The sequence below is a fragment of the Tenebrio molitor genome, chromosome 2, assembly GCF_963966145.1.
Source record: "Tenebrio molitor chromosome 2, icTenMoli1.1, whole genome shotgun sequence".
Lineage (NCBI taxonomy): Eukaryota > Metazoa > Arthropoda > Insecta > Coleoptera > Tenebrionidae > Tenebrio > Tenebrio molitor.
This window is the reverse complement of record NC_091047.1, coordinates 15,991,238-16,009,208: the sequence shown is the minus strand read 5'-3', so window position 1 is coordinate 16,009,208 and position 17,971 is coordinate 15,991,238. Positions and strand designations below refer to the sequence as shown.

At 31.2% G+C, this 17,971-nt stretch overlaps 2 long non-coding RNA genes across 2 annotated transcripts in view; one reads left to right on the top strand and one right to left on the bottom strand.

Annotated features, from left to right (window-relative positions):
* Positions 1-11,416: 11,416 nt before the first annotated feature.
* Positions 11,417-12,173, bottom strand: LOC138124146 (uncharacterized). The gene is made up of 2 exons (XR_011157025.1): positions 12,032-12,173; positions 11,417-11,979 (listed from the first exon to the last, which is right to left on the bottom strand). It is a non-coding gene; the product is annotated as an uncharacterized lncRNA (long non-coding RNA).
* Positions 12,174-13,343: 1,170 nt separating this feature from the next.
* The window catches only part of LOC138124145 (uncharacterized), a 44,670-nt gene continuing 40,042 nt past the window's right edge, over positions 13,344-17,971 (top strand). The window contains exon 1 of the long non-coding RNA XR_011157024.1: positions 13,344-13,484. This is a non-coding gene — a long non-coding RNA (uncharacterized lncRNA). The remainder of the gene's footprint in view (positions 13,485-17,971) is intronic.

Below are 17,971 nucleotides of genomic sequence, written 5' to 3'. Positions count from 1 at the left end.
AATCGTCTTTAACTTTCTCCATTTCCCCCAGTTCATTCATTAATTATTATTGGAGTTATTTACACTTGGAGCTCTTGACAAGATTTAGCAACACTCTTATGCTTCAGCGTGATCAACCAGAGTAGGTTTCTTGAAGTGTTGTCATATCTCTATTATATAGCATTCCGACATAATCTTTTTTTTTCTAATACAAGACGATATGAAATTCTGAAACTTCCGCAAAAATATTTTCGATAACGATGCAGCGTTATCAACGATCAACTCGAAAACTTCAAATTTATGGAAACCTCTATGGATACAGATACTTCACATTGGCTTCGGCTAATGGCCACTAGGCTCGTATTTATGCACAACTTTAGGTTTATGACACTGACGAGGAAAATGGTATTTAACCTGACCACCAAGCGAATTTTGGCTGCTTACAGACCTTCATGAATTATTTTTTCCATATCATTTAGATGAAGTCAATCCATAGTGCAGAGCTATAACCAAATCTTCAGTACTCTTTAGTCCGGATAGTTTGGAGACCCTCAAGATCTTTGTTTGAAACAGCACGCAAATTAAGAAAAGACATACATACATACATATTTTTTAATATGTTGGTTTGAAACAATTTAATAGACGCAAAAGTTTTATCAGCACCACAGAATATAGAAAATATAGAAAAAAATTACTCACAATGGAATTGAAACAGATCTTATAGGATCTTAGGTAGGTAATTGAGCTTCATTATGATGTGAAAGGATATTCAAATCCTTGCGTTATCGCCACGTCGCCACTGGTTTGCTCGCCAAATAAATGTTTGTACAGTTGGTTGTAAAAAAAAAAGGGAAACGAAAATGTTCCTAATGTAAATTTGGTTTTCTCCATTTGTCAATTAATTGTCTACTTGACAATACCTATCAAATAATTTTTAAAAATGTCATTAAATTTTGACGTTAATCCTAACCTATCTCTCGTAAGAAGGTTTCACACTATGGGAAAATTGTAAAAATGTGTCAATTTTATTCTGACAGTTCCCGTTTTTTTTGCAACCAACTGTAAGTATAGTTCTCCCAGAGCTGCAGCGGTTTTATGGCAGGGTACCATTGTATAAACGTTAACAACACCGACAATAGGTTTAAACCGCAAGTACAACCCCTAATCGTAAATTCGTCCAAGTACTACCCTGTAAACTGACAGGTATAGAACGAAAATGATGATTGACAGGGGTCTGTTTATGTCGCGTATCGGCATCTCAACAGGCGTAATAATTACTATTGCCCTGCCATAAAACCGCTGCAGCTCTGGGAGAACTATATCACACGTGGCATTTTTGTTAGCAAGTCTGAATTAAACGGTGCAAATTTGCCAAATTTGGATTTGAACAGTTGTCATTTTTGTCCCAGTTTTTTTTTGTCCACCGACCGTACAAACAATTAAAAACCAATTTTCCCCTATAAGTTTTATTGATATGAAATGATTGTAGTCCAAGTAGACGTGAAAACTGAGTGTAAAATTTATGGTTGCCGCTCCGTATAAAAACATCAAAATGATGTGAATAAGTGAGCAGACACCGTTCACACAGGAGTTTAATTGGGTGCAAAACAACTCAATATTTTTAGAACTGGTTGTAAAACAACTCAATATTTTTGGATTCAATCGTTAATTTAAAAATAATAAATAAAATCCTCATCACCGCCCTTTTCACCTAAAAAATGACAGTGACAGCGACAAAAATTGACAGTTCACATGAAAGCGGCAAAAATGTCATAACATGGGAATGACCTGCTTCCACCACAATCATTTAGAATAACCCTGTATATTTATATCACCGATAGGTATGGAAAAGTGGTTAGGTAGGTATAAGTTTGCCAGCTCGTGAAAGTTAGTATACCAAATGGTTAGACCAATTTAAGTAGTTATAAAAAAATCAAATTTATGACTTATTTCAGGTGATCAATTTTATTGAAGTTTGCCCAATACAAAATGTGTTTTCTTTCATAAATCATCCTTTCTAAAAATAGTATGATACAATATTTTTATCTGTTAGGGTAACAGAAGTTTAAAACAAATTAATTTTGGAACTATGACATAAAAATAACTAAGAAAAATTAAATTATTTTAGTAGGTACCACAGGAGGCAGATTTAATATATTAAATTACGGAATACCGTAGTTAAGCCTTCGTGGCGCGACCATGATGTGAATTTTGCAACTTTGTAATTTAATTATGAAAACTGGTCTTTACGTTCAAACTTCCATTCACTTTTTAAACCTCACTATAATGTGTGTGGGACGAATTGATGGTCTGCATGTTATTCAGTAAGTTATCTTGCTGCTCATTATCGAAAACTTTGAATCAGTTTAAATTTATGTTACAGTTTTATATTAATTGAAAAAAAGTATTTTTCTATTATTGATTCAAAAAATTGAAATTCACGCATAGTTATCGGTGCCTGAAGTGGGTCATTTTCTAACGTGTATTTCTTTTTGCATTGTTAGTAAGATCGAAACCATAGAAACCATACAAAACAGTGTGTGAAATGCGATTTCACGCACACGACTATTTCTGTGTTTCACTTCACGCACTGGATTTTATTAGTTACCTAGCTACATGGTCACTGCATTGAAACTTCAGAGTTCCTTCAAAAATTTGAATTTTTAATTTCAATTTTTTGAATCAATTATAGAAAAAATATTGTTTATATTTCGTGCGTGAAGATGTTTTTGTGCATTCAAAGGCTTATACTGCCTCGACCTTTGTTCTCGGCTTAAAAGACCTTTTCATGCACAAAAAACACTCTCTTCACGCACTTAATATAAAAATAACTATTACAGACCGTTTCTTAACTGGAACACATTAATGTACATCCAATATGCACGTCACATGAAATCAAATTAAAAAAAAAATTAAATTAAAACTAAATAATTTTAAGAGCATGCTATCTTAAATGATGCAAATTATAAAATGAAGTTATTTCTTCTTTATGAAATTTAATGAAATTATGAAATGTCAAAAATTATCGTGTTAGCTAATAGACTATCAAACGAAATAAAATGTCGTAATATTAATGTAACTAAATATTTGCTTCTTGTTAGAAGTCGAATTTAGGCGATAAATTATTATAAAGCTTGACATTTAATATGTAAGCAATAGACAATAATTAAGCATTAATCATATTGGGGACAGGAAAAATCTATACATATAGTGCCGCCACTAATGTGTTAAGGTGTTCCTTAACTTGTAATTATTAGCATCTGTTACTCTAATTAATTGGAACTTGTATGTTGTATCTGATAATTAAATAATAATAAATCCACTTAGCCAATTAAATAACATATTCAAATTTTGTAACGAGTAAAAACTAATTCACAATCAGTTTTGTATACCATAGTATACATTAAATCCGCATGGAATTCAATCACTACATAATTTCTAGAAATAATTTTCCATTATTATACTGGAGAAATATGTAGTTAGGTATAGGTAGCAATTATGGACGCACATTGCTAAATAGGTACAGACACAGAGAAACCAAGCAACAAAATGTACAACTAATTAACCTATTTAACTTCATTTAGATCCGGACCTTTAATTCATAATTGGGTAAATTCTCATAATAATAATAACAACTGCATGCTCAACAGAAAAATTACTTTCACCATTAGTGTGTTCATATGTACAAACATTTTTCCTCGAATTTCTCACAGTAAGGATACAGTAAATCTGTAACGAAAATAAGAGAAAATGTTCATTTCTTAATACATAATAATGAAGTAATGAGAGCTTCAATCCGCCACCAGCAATGATTATTCAACTTGTCGATGTGTGGTCTAAATCTCCTGCGGCTGTTATTTACGTGCAATTAACGTACGTCATCATTTTCTAACCACACCTATAAGCTTAACAGGCTCTTATTTAATTAAAAAAAAAAACTAAAAATCACCCGAAATCAATAAGTTTACAAGTATCATGTAGATTCTAGACTTTTACCGACAAATATTAAACAATAGAATTGGCATATTAGGTTGTAATATTTCAATAACATAGTTATTTAGAGACACCATAGCCAAAGAAATTAAACAGTAGTACAAATGGTATGGACTGTCGCGAGCAAAAAATTCTGGTCGTCAATGTCATTTCAAAATTTGGTTAGAATGTCACAAATTTAAAAAAAAATCCCTGCTTGATTATGCCCATGTCAACAAAGTGTCAAAAAATTAATTAATTAATGTCAATCAATGTCATACAACATGATGATAGGTTATGCTATTTACGACCATTTTACAATGGAGCATTTTCCATTGCCTCAAAGCATGACGACCAGTTTGTTTTGCTCACGACAACAGTTGTCAAAAATATGTTTTTCCATAATTGATTCAAAAAATTGGTATTCACGCAGTTATCTATGCGTGAAGTGGGTCATTTTCTTACATACAATTTTTTTACACTGTTGTAAGATTAAAACTATAGAAACCATACATAACAGTGCAATTTCACACACATAAGCTTTTTTGTTCAGGATCTTGGTTACATGCAATACTTTCTCCTAATATTGGTACTCTTTTAGATAACACGTCCTTCCAAGTTTGTATTGGTTTCAGATTGGGTTGTAATCTTTGTACACCTCATATTTGCAAATGCAATGCGAAAGTTGACGAAATTGGCACCCACGGTCTAAGTTGTTTCAAAAGCAGTGGTAGATTTTTAAGACACAATGAAATGAATTCAACCGGTCTTTAACTTCTATTCATGTGAATTCAACTTTAGAACCAAACGGACTGTCTCGGGATGACGGAAAACGCCCAGATGGGATGGCTTTAGTACCGTGGATTAAAGGTCAACCTTTGGTTTGGGACGTTGCTGTTGTAGATACACTTGCAGACAGTTACGTATTGAAATCATCTGAAGTCTCAGGTTTTGCCGCTGAAATAGCTTGCAAACGCAAACATAGTAAATATAGTTCAATCATTTCGTCAAACTACGTATTTAAAGGTTTAGCATTTGAAACCTTAGGCCCTTGTGCAAAGAAGCCATCGATTTCATTAATGTCATCGGAAACCGACTTATCGCGGAATCAGGCGATTCAAAATCAACGAAATTCCTTTTCGAGAGGATTTCCCTTGCCATTCAACGTGGAAACGCTGCAAGCATTCGGGACACTTTTCCAGATTCCGCAATATTATCGGAAGTTTTTGTATTATAAAACAAAATGTTATGTAATTATGTTATTATAGAAAAAATATTGTTTATATTTCGTGCGTGAATATATTTTTGTGCATTCAAAGGCTGACTGCTTCTCTGCGTAAAAGACCTTTTCATGTACAAAAAACACTCACTTCATGCGCTATTGTTCGACACTGTCAGAATTTGAGAATTTTCTCCTGTGTGAATGGATTTTGATAAATGTCACAACTTTTCAAAACGAAACGCTAATTTTAAAGATTTTAAGCAATTTGAATCCTTTAGGGCTCGTCGAACAAATAAACGTTGTATTCAACTCGTTCTTGTGTAAATTGAGCTTTTTTTGGCACTCGTGGCCCTTTAAACCTGGCCCACTCATGCCAAAAAAAAGCCCAATTTACACACGAACTCGTTAAATAAACTACTATTTTAGATCCTATTAGGGTGTCCAGAAAGTTCTGAGCGTTTTTGTGGTATTCTGTTTCTCGATATAAAATAAATGTAAAATCAATTGGTAATTTTTCTTAGTTTTTTAAAATATGAAGTACACTTGTCCATAAACAATTTGACGTGTCTCAATTAAATAATTTTCAATTGATTACATTCTGGTAATTGATTGTTTACATCGAAAAAGAACGAAATCGTAATTTAATGTTATATGAATTTAAATGTGGACATTCAGCGGCAGCAGCCACAAGAAATATATGCAGAATTGAGGGTGCGGGGACGGTAAAAGAGTACTTATACCTGTCGGTGATGGTTTGCGAAATTTCTAAATGGGGAAGAAGGTCTTAAAGATAAGAGTCGTTCGGGACGAAAGAGCCCATCTTCTATCGTTCTGGAATTGAGTTTTTGGGACAAAGATGGTTGGAAGTCATTGACAATAACGGCCAGTATTTAGTTTAATTGTTGTTTAATTTTTTAAGTAATAGGTATTTATTTATTTTTATCTATTTTTCTAAAAAACGCTCAGAACTTTCTGGACACCCTAATATTTCAGTCCCAAATCGATAATAGAAAACGCATTGTTTTTTCATGAGTGATGTCACCGTAATTACTCAAATGCATTTCGCGTGTAATTAGTTCTGCAAGGCAAAAGTGATAGTTAGGTGTACGTGCTTATAATTAAATTTTCCAAGATTTCCTATAAATTCCGACATGAATCTGTATAAATCACAGTACTAAGTAAAAAGGTATTTTAATTCTATTCTTGACGCGAGTAATTATCATAATTAATATCCGTTTGCACCAAATAGGGATTGATAAACGGATTTGAAAGTGTCGACAGTGAAGTTAGTGGGATTTATCCGACAACCTCAAAACACTAATAGTCGGCTCTTAAAATTTATAAAGGTTACCTTACGTTCCGTAACAGTACGACTCAATTAAAAGCTAATGATAATCTAAATAATTACGATCAGCAATCCAACTGGTTGCTTTTCATAATATCTTATGCGACTTTACAAATCTTAATTAAACTCGTCGTTTTAGGAATAGGCTAGTTTTTATCGTTGGTATTGGGTTCAGATTGAGATTGTTAAGACTCGACTGTGCCTTCAATATTTATTCATGACATCGTTTGTTATAATTGGTCTACACTCTTAGCGTTGATACAAAAAACTTTTTTGCTTATTAACTTAATTTAAAATTTCAGATTTGTTTATTACAATATTATCTGTGAAACCATTAAAAATTTGAATGTGGATGTCGAAAAACATGCAGCTTTCGTTTGTCCGTAACATAAGCAAACCGTATAATTTAATCATAAGCATGATTAATGAATTAAACTGATCTCATAGAAATACCATTTACCTATCTAAATTACCCATTTAAGTGATAATAAATTACATAAAAATTTCAAACTGTGTTGTAATTCTTTGATAACTTGTTCTTAACTTGATGTTTCTAGTTTTCGTCATTTACCAAAACTATTCCAGTGTTTAACTTTCATGTTCGATGTTCATTTTCAGAAGTTTCATGTGAATCCGTCCTGGACCGGGTGGGTGACGAATTACGGAAATTGATGAATTATAGAAAATTGAATTTTAATTAATTATTTAATTTAGGGGTTCTTTGATTTAATCAGATATGATAAATGGAAAAATCGTAATTGCATATACATATTTTTTTTATTGCTAGCGCAAGTTGCATGTATCCAACATTAGTATTATGATTTGCGACAAATCAGTATCGGAAACTAAATAAATAGATTATTTGTCGTTCCATAAACTTACCTGGCAGTTAACCAGCAATCAGGCTGAACTTCGTCATTACGGTTGTTGCTATATAAATAACCAGCAAACTGACAATTATGTGAAGCAATGACAACCCCCAAACCTTAGTCCAGTTTCACCATTGGTGATCCACCATGTTTCTGCTGCTACCCAAATAATATGTATTGTTAGTGTTGTTACTGTCAAACTGTCCAGGAGGAGGATTTAAGGATAGTTAAATAGGTCCCTAAGAGATGATTTTCTGTGATTGTATTACGTAACTCAATAACTCGAAGATATTTCGTACATCAAGTTCCAAAGCGTACGTCATTAGTCATTCATTATAATGCAACTGAAAACACAATTTTTTCATGAATGTCGTAATGAATGTGTTATTTAAATGTTGGCTTCTATTTCTCCATTTAATAATGGTTAGTTAACAGGTTTTGTGTATTTTAAAAACAAAGATAATTTTTGAACAATTGCTTCTTGGATTTTCTTTTATTAATTGTTCTGACTGACGCAATAGGGAAAATATTTTTCATTATTAATATTTCTTTTAAAATCTTATTTACTTTACACGATGTTTTTAATGTTGTAGATGATTATTGATTACATTAATGTCTAGCAATGTATGATTATTTCCTTTTTTTTTTGTTTAAAACCAAGTTTATCTTATCTAGTAATAAGTATTCTATTCAAATGAATTAAATCCTTTCAGTTTATTCGGAGGCATAAATTTTGTTTTAGAAATTCAACATTTATTTATGGATTTTGTAAGATATGTATTACCTATCAAGTTGACTTTATTAGAAAGTTTAGCTTTTGGATAACATGCGCCGAAATTTGATACTTAACCAGAACCTGTTTTATGTGAACTGATCAATAAATTTATGGTAATCTAATTGTTATTCATATTAATAATTATTGCATGTTTCAAAATATTTATGGCTGTGAAAAATAAAATCATTGAAAACTAACATCTAACTTTGAATTTGAGAATTACGAGGCAATGGAACTTTACCTACGCGACAGCACCGTCAAACATTACTAACGGTCATTTATTCGTACAAGAATATTTGTAATTTTGCTGAAATTGTTGGAACATATAAAGATACCTCTTGTGTACTACATGACAGCTTTTGTTGGATGCACAGTGGGGAGCACGAAATTTCGGGCAGCAATTTATATATCATTAAAATAAAACAATGTAGTCTTTGCTTTATTGTTGTAAATGTCATTATAATTAATTGTGACTGAACTTCAAAATAAACTGTCACACTTATGCCTACCGTTTCGTATTCTAACAAAGTAAAAGTTGTAATCTTGGTTCAAAGGGGAATGTCCCACAGACAAATTTCGGAAATATTGGGCATTCCAAAAAGTACGGTAAATTCAATAATAAAAAAAAGAGTGTGTGCTTAAGACCGCACGATAGAAGTGAAAACTTCTATGATGCTCGTTACTGATTTTAAGTAATATGTACATATTCTATAAAAAATATATCGTTATGGTTGACTTGGAGGAATAAGGAGCAAGGCATAAATAATTAATGTTATTTAAATCCAATGCTGTTTTTAAATAAACACCAAAAATCTGTATTTTTCAATAGAAACTGCTTTTAGAGTCCGCTTTTAGCGCTCTAGCAAAATTTGTGAGGTTAGGTTTGGATGTTTAAGTTTTATCAAGGCACAGTTTTATTTTCTTGACGATGATATTGAACACAACACAAGTTTTCATAGCAATACCAGTACCCTGTATTATGATAATTTGTCTATTTTCCTCTTCACATTTTGCTGCACAAATTTTTCCAATAGATGAATTGTTGAAGCCATATACATAATTGAGAAGAATAGGTAGGTACGTATTAAATCCTACATTCATCTGTAAACTTACAATATTTGTCGTGTCTTTATCGTTTATATTATATAAAACTATACAGAGTATTTCACGAGTGATAATGAGTCTGACGGAATAATAAATTCAACCCACAATCCACAATACATTTTCAAAAAAAGCCGGACATTTTAATTTCAGTAGCCAGCTTTTTTCGGAAATATACTGTGGGTTGCATTTTAAATTACGCCAGGCTCATTATCACTCGTCAAATATCCTGTATATATACAGTGCATTTTTTTTAACTGTTGCCATAGGATAGGGAATTGCATGGTAAAACTTATACCCCCTGTTAACTTTTGTTCTGATGAAAATATTCAAACCATTTTTGGATCTAAGTTGGAAGATTTTTTAAACTATCGGATAGATTACAATTCAATATCCTAAACTGTCGAACAAGTTGTGAAAAAAATAATTTCTAGCGCGCCGGAATAATAGTACGTCGAGCGGCCGCCAATTTACCCCAATTTACACACGAACGAGTTGAATACAACGTTTTTTTTGTTCGACGAGCCCCTTAAAGGCTCCAAATCGCTTAAAACCTTTAAAATTAGCTTGACGTTTCGTTTTGACAAGTTGTGACATTTATCAAAATTCGTTCACATAGGAAAAAATTCTCAAATTCTGACAGTGTCGAACAAAAAATAATTTTTTTTTCAAGAACATTTTTGGTTAAAATTTTCTAACTGTAACACGCTGTAACTTTTAATTGAAGCTGGGAATTTTTTTTTTAACATATTTTTAATGTTTTTATCACTGTATTTTGTACAACTGCTAGTAGTTGGTGCGTTCGTTTTGAATCATCCTGTATGTATCTACATTTTGTCCATTAGGTTATTCAAAATTTCAATTTTTAATCATCTTAAAATGTGTGTATTGGAGGGAAGATAACAAATTCGAACAAACGAAATCGGACATGCATCATAATATGTAAATCATAGTACATACCTTCAATTAAAAAAATTAAATAAGTGAATAAACCTAAAATGTGGCTCAACATTTTAAATTCATAAAGACCAATTTAACTTAATTCCATCCCGAACGGGACGTTTCTGGAGGTTCTAATAAATCGAAACATGAATAGCCGCAAAAACGCTTTAAACAGAGAGTCACAAAACCTTATTATGAATGAAATAGCCCAAAAAATAGCGCAAAAAGGTATAAGAATACTATGTACATATGAATGAAAACCAAAATTTTTTGCATTTTTTCTGCGTTGCAGTCCATAACTTTCTAATCTTGCTATTCTTCCTAACGTGATATCAATGGCGTACTCAACTTTTGTGCTTGAACTGTACATGGCATTTCTGCCCTCATGCGCAAAACTGAATGTACGCGATTTTCGCAAATGGTCTGAAGATCCCGAGGTTTTAATATTCTGATGTTTGTATATCGATTCCACCCTGTACGTATCGTATGATCAAGAAAATTTCCAACCCAATCAGTTTTAGAGTTGAAATTGGATGTCTTCTTCGATTTATTTGCATAATTGTGACATCTACAGTCACATCATTTGAAAGGTTTGATGTGATTAATATTCCTTACTAAAAATTTGATATACACTGATCAAAAAAATTAGCGAAACTACGCAAAATTTCTATTTTTCTTCTACATAATGTGATGCAACAAATAAAATAGCTATTCAAATTAATAGTTGTTCTTTTAGGCCTTAGGGCGCAAAAGACATTATTTACGCCCGCAAATTACTGTATAAACGACTTCATTTTGATACGACTTTACAAAAAACTGATTTTTGAAAAGGGAAATAGACTAAACGCTGAAAATTACCTGCCGGTTACCTTGACATTGTCGATTTATAATGTTTTTCAATCAATTATTGTTGCTCACCTGAACAAATTTTTGGAGGCAAGTTCAGTTACCCAAAGAGCAGCACGGTTTTATTAAAGGCTGATTAGTTGAAACATACGAGTATATTTTAAATTATTTGTATAAATCTCAATTGATCTTGGTGTAGTGACAAACAATATATTGACCTGGTCTGACCATATTTTGAGAATAGTGAAAAAAGTAAATTCAAGAATGTTTTTTTTAAATGTTCTTTTCACAAAATAACATGTTGTGGCGAAACTATATCGACTACAATATGTTAACCATCTTGCTGTAATGTTACTTAGACAACGTAACGTAACATTTTATTGATGATAATAATAATAATACATAATAAAAATCATAATATTATATTGTGCTGAAAATCAGTAGCTTGTGGTTATAACAAACAAAAGTATGTTTGCGCAATCAAAATTATCGGTAATGTTGTCAAGAATAGGATAGGTGAATTATTGATTATTCACGTGCCACGTGTTAATAAAGTAATGACATTTTCGTTTGAAACAACGAATCAACCAACCAACATATAGGTACGTTGTAGTGAATTGCACGATTCCAATTTTTGCTACAGGGAATCTAATGTACAACTAAAGAACAACGTATCAATTATTTCTTAATGACTTTAATTAATTTGTGTAGGCGTCATTAAAGGCGGTTACCGTTTATATGGCTTCATTTTAATAAATCAGATGACGATTACTACCACTGGCGTTTTCATTTAGTCTACTTGGTCTTTCAACTAACGTTGATGTAACCTTGATTGACTGTCTCATTACCCTCTTTGAATCACAACACAATTCTTAGTTAGAATTCTTAAGATGTAATTCGCGTCAGTTGTTCTCTTTCTTGGTAATTGCTGGAAAACATACCCTCGATTAGACACTAGAAACCGACCGAGACGTACTTACCTTTATTATCCAAGGTCTGCTTCCTATTGTGTGTGGCAATGTCGCATACGCATGTATACATGCATAAACCTCATAGAATAGCCTCGTTGTCGTGACTTCCACCAGATTGCCACACACTCACACCAACGAACGTTGCAAGGAGGTAAAAACTCGTCGAATGCTTTCTCAGTGCGGCTCAAACAGTTTGCCAGGTGTTTTGCTCGATGGTTTGGTTGTCCTGTTGTCAATCCGGGCCGACGGACTAATGCGTCCTGCTAATCGTAAGACAAACCCCGTTTCTGTCAGCCGGAGACAACGGTATCTTATCTATTTAGTTATGCATTTACAGCTGCGTCAGTGCGTTTATTTAATCGATAAAAGTGGATGATCTTTCTAAGTGCAAGTGGCTTTAAACTTTTATTGTGAAAAGTGAAACAAGTGAATAAACAACTGTTTCCCTGTTTACTTATTAATATCAAAGTGTAAATGAGCTATATACGTCAGGCACATATTTTATATAATGTAGTCATTTTACACCTTCCGACACCTCTGGTTTAATCAATGTTCTGTGTGTTTATTTAACAAGTTCATTTTAATTTATACGGCTACGGAAACCACAACAAATAATTCAGGGTACGAAAAGACGCAATGTGGTACCAGTAAATGATTTCGTTAAATTTTCTCATGGGAAAACTGTCGTTTAATTTACCAAAAAAGAAGGGAAGTGATTTATGGATTTTGCGTTTTTATAAAATATGTAATAATTCTAGAATGAAACGAAATTTTAAAAAATCAACCACAGCCACTTGTTTTCGTTGGGTTAGAGTGAGGCGAAGGATTTAATCTGTCGACACTGTGGACATGTAAATTACTTGTAATTTTCAATTTATTCGAATATTATTGATATATTGAGTCGATGTTTCTTATTCAACTATGTAGAAGTGTGCCCAATACTATATTAATTAGTGTCATGTGAGATTAAATTAAAAGTACGAAAAAAATATGAAATTTATAAAATTATTTTTTAGTGGTGTATTCTTTAACAAATATGTAAATGTCACGTAATATTATCATGTTTTTTTATGCAATAATGCACAGATCATTTTTTTAAATCTTAAATCTTTGTCATGCTTAACATGTACTAACATTTTCCTTTCCTGCAAAACAACAGCGGACGAATACGTTTACAAAACGCAAAAACATCGTAAAAAGACTAAAATAGTATGACTGTAAAACCAAAAAATAAATACATATTTAAATTATCGTCTACGGAAAAGATTGTCTGGAAGTGATAAAATATGTTTTACCACAAACAAAGTTGATATAATTGAACCCATAATGGAGACGATATGATGTTGTTCTTATCAAATGTGGATTAATCCCTTGTAATTACATCAAAATATGATCATACAAAACAAGGATTCAGAAATGGATAGTATCAACGATGAAGATACAGTGGAAGAGGAGTCCAACGGTAAATATATATTTTCAACTTTTTGTTTCTAACAACTAATTTGCAGATATCAATTTTTTTGTTATTAATTTATTGTTTTACACAAAGATAATCGTGGAAAGCGAAACTTTATTTTAAGTAAAAAATTCTTAAATGGTACGCAATACGATTTTTTAAATTCTTTTTTTAAATATTCAAATGACACTAACGGTGCTTTAATTAACGGCTGTTTTATACATTTTAACGCGCTCTAACTTGTTCTTGAATCAAGATTGATTTAGGTGCTTGCATGACTGATCTAATTTAACAAATTAATAATTAATAATTCTAAATGGACGCTGCCTTTCCTTTGCAGCAATAAATTTTGTTGTATAACACAATTCTTCCCACAGTTATTAATTTATAAACCAACTTATTTTCCTAAATAATTTATTTTTGAATAGAAGTTAAATAGGTAATCCTTATATTAGTACTTTATGCAAAACTAGGTAAAAGAGAATTATTAGGGGAGTGCATGTTAAAGTGCTGACTGTTACAATGTTTCATATAAGCTTTTTCTTTTAGATTTATACACTAAATAGCGGAGTAGATGTTATATCGGGTGTTTTTTTAAATTTCACCTCAAAGTTGGCGTTGAAGAGTTGATTGTGAACGCACCACTCGTGGAAAAATGTTTTTTTCTAAATATATTATTGACATTATTAGATACTTAAAAAATTAAATAAATTATATTATAGTTAGTTTTTTAAAGCGCAGGTTTATTTAAATTATAAACATTAAAGTCACTCAAGAGTTCACATATGAAAAAACACAAACTTGCATAAATTACATAAGTTTTATTCATTTATGTAAATTGTACAACCTTGTTAATTAAAATAAAAACAGATTAACAGTGTGTTAAAATGTAAATGAAATATGGTCGATTTACGGATAAAAATTATAATAGTTTGGAACTACAGCTTGATCAACAATGACTGAGTCTTTGGCAATGAAACAATTGAAAAATATTGATGTATTTTGTGTCTCGTAATTGGTACTGTCCGGATGTTTTAACATGAGACAACATTAAAAATAATTTAGGTAATGTCGGTTATGTTTCTGTTATTACAAAAATGAACCTTCGATGATAAATTTCAAATTTGCCAAATTTCATTGTTACCAACATATTCAGTCATTCTTGATCACGCCGCAGTATTCGCTTTGTAACTAAAAAGGACGTTATTGTTTCTTATATTTAGTATTGAACTCCTAATGAATCTAGTATCCAGAAAATTGCTTGTAAAACAGTAGTCTAGCACGCAAATAGTTAACTTCATATAAGCATACCACACTATAATTTGTTGCAAATTTTTATTACAAATTAGATTTACAATTTAAAAAGGTTTTCAGCAAAAAATTCTTGAGAGTAATTTTTAACAAAAAGCTGATTTTTCAGTTAATAGATAACAAACACATCTAGTTGTTCTAGTTCCAAAACATATATTGGTGGCCCAGCAGAACAACAATATCTCCTTACGTTATACCACATCTGCCAAACCATTTTCAAAATATTTAACTTCTTACTTTATTTTACTGTTTCCTAAAAAGTATGAACTTGGATATGTGTATGTATATTTGCTATCAGTATAATATTGATTAATTTTATCAAGTTTGCTATAACATATTATAAAATCATAGGTAGAATTTCTTAACTTTGACTAACTAAGTTTGTCGTTGTGGGTATTGTTAGGTACTTATGATATTGAACAAACTTTTGAATTTTAATTTAATTTAGTTTAGTGACCATTGTAAAATTTCAGTGATTTCTTGATAAGAATTAATTTTATAAATGTTACAATTAGGACGTGTTAACATTGATTAGTCTGGATTTAATTTTTTTTTTGTTGTCAACACAATGTAATGTTGTGGTAGAACTGTCCTGAGAAATGTTTCCTATTATTTTAGACACGCGTATACGGTTGTTTTGGTTCAAAAATAAAAAAAACATTGTGGTGCAAACAACACACATTTTTCATGACATTTCTTATTACATACTTACTTATCACAGTGACAGATAAGTCATTTGCACCACAATGGTTTTTTGATTTTTGAACACCGTTTATGTATATCGAAACATGAATAGCCACAAAAACGTTTTAAAAACAGAGTCACAAAACTTTACTGTGAATGAAGTAGCCCAAAAACACTTTAAATACATAGAGCCGCAACAACGTGTAAGACATGAATGAAAACCAAAAACTTTTTGCACATTTTTTGGGTTACAGTCGAAAGCTTTGTAATCTTGCTATTCTTCCTAGCGTAATATCAGTGGCGTGCTCAACCTTTGTGCTTGAACTGTACCTGGCATTTCTGCCCTCATGCGCAAAACTGAATGTACTATCGGTGGATATTAAAAGCTGGGACATCCAAAATTTGCTCATTGTGTATCAGACTTTTGAATTGTCACTCAAAATAAAAATTGTCATTAAAGAACTGAACTTTAACTTGATGTTTCTGACAGTGTATCATTGGTATGTCATAATTTTTATAACCTTATTTCTAAAAAGTCAAATTTACACGATGTATATTTGTGATTTTTGACTTTATACAAATTTGATGTTTGTCCCAGTTTTTTATGTCCACCGATAGTACGTGATTTTAGCAAATGGTTTTAATATTCTGATGTATATCGATTTCACGCTGTATATCAAATTTTAAAAGCTTTTCTGTAAAATATACTGTTTCGTCTTCCTTTCTTTAACTTCTACTTCAAACTATTGTAAAATCTTATTAGCTACATTTTGACAAATGACAAAATTTTACTTCAAAAATTTAATTTAATTTTTAATATATTTTTTTTGTAAGGGATTATTTAAAATAGAAGATTTATTTTAATAGACCAAACAATTTAGAAGATTTACTGCAGAGAATTCGCGCTGAAATGGAACAAATAAACCCTGACATTATTGAGCGCAGTGTACAAAGTGCCTGTGAGTGCCAAATGGTTGGCGGGGTACAATTTCAACATTTGCATTAAATTTTATTGTTAATCTAAGTAGTTTGTTTGTTTTTGTTTCAGGTCAATTAAAATGTTTACATTAAAAATTGAATTAAATTTTTGAAGTAAAATTTATCATTTTCTCAAAAAGATTGTTATCTAAGGTAGGAAGATCTATCAGAAAAAGAACTGGGGGTTGTCATTTAAAAAAATTGGTGATGAAGTCATTGCGCAAAAACCAATAACGTCATTTAAACAAATTGCATGTCACAGGCTGGCATTTTTTAAAATAAAATTTTCTTAAAAACGTCACATAACACTATTATGAATTTTGTTCCAAACTTTATGTTCACACGCAGATAAAATTCAATAATTTAAGCTTATTCTCTTGTAACCTGGAATAATAAAATTGTATTACGATGGTGTTCATATAAATCTTACACATATACATGCATCATCAAAATCAAAATCAAAAGAATTTGAGAGTCATATGCGATTAAAAGTACAATAGTAATAAATTATAATTAACATTTAGTATTCATTTTTATTTGTTTGAAAAATTGCCTTTTCATTTGATCTATGACTATTAAATTAACGCATAAAACTCCACCTTTGCTGAGAACAGTGAAAAATTGTTTAAATAATTAGCTTTCTGATCTTTAGTCAGAATTGAAATTGTAAACTCTATATTTACTTTTGTATGTACATATTTCTTTAATTTAAAATGTTCCATGAACATTTACATTTCTTTTACACGATCGCTTTTTGCTTTGTTATTACTTATTAGTTAGATAAGAAACATCTTTATTTGTGAGATGTAATAATGCAATGAAAAGGCTAAGATTCACTTGAAATTGCTATGAACTCGACAAATAACCGATATCAAGCCCATTAATTTTAAGTTGATTAATTTGACTTTAATGAATGATGTCATTGCTTGGAGGACACAGTGGTACATAAATTCGTAACTCTATAAACAGGACTGTCTTCCCTTTTTTTTATCTCTGACAACATTTACACGACATAGAAATAATTTTATAACAAATAATAACTGTGAGATAACGTTATCTTGTTAAATCCGTAATTGATTTCGTAGATTACGTACTTTTTGGTTGCGAAAATTGAAAATTTCAGGTAAAGGTCACGAATTCGAAATAGTTGAGCAATTACAACTGCACTGAACGAATTTGTTTTAGTGAATATATTTTTAGCTGTATGTTGAGATAAATCTAGATCGTTCTGTTTTTTCCATGTCAGAGATAATTATTATAATCGAATAAAAACGATGTTGATGGCCATATTTAACACTCAAATAAATTATACTTGTCAGTCATTGATGTTTTTTAAATATCCTTAGATAACAAAATCCCCAAACCATAACATTGAAATATTAACAAAGCATCATAGATTGTGTTGGTAATATCTTGAAACATTCGCGCAACTGATTCTCATTGGTTGTTATGAAACCCACGCGAAAAATAAATTATATGACATTTCAATTTTGAAACTGTCAGTGCTGTCAAGTGATTTA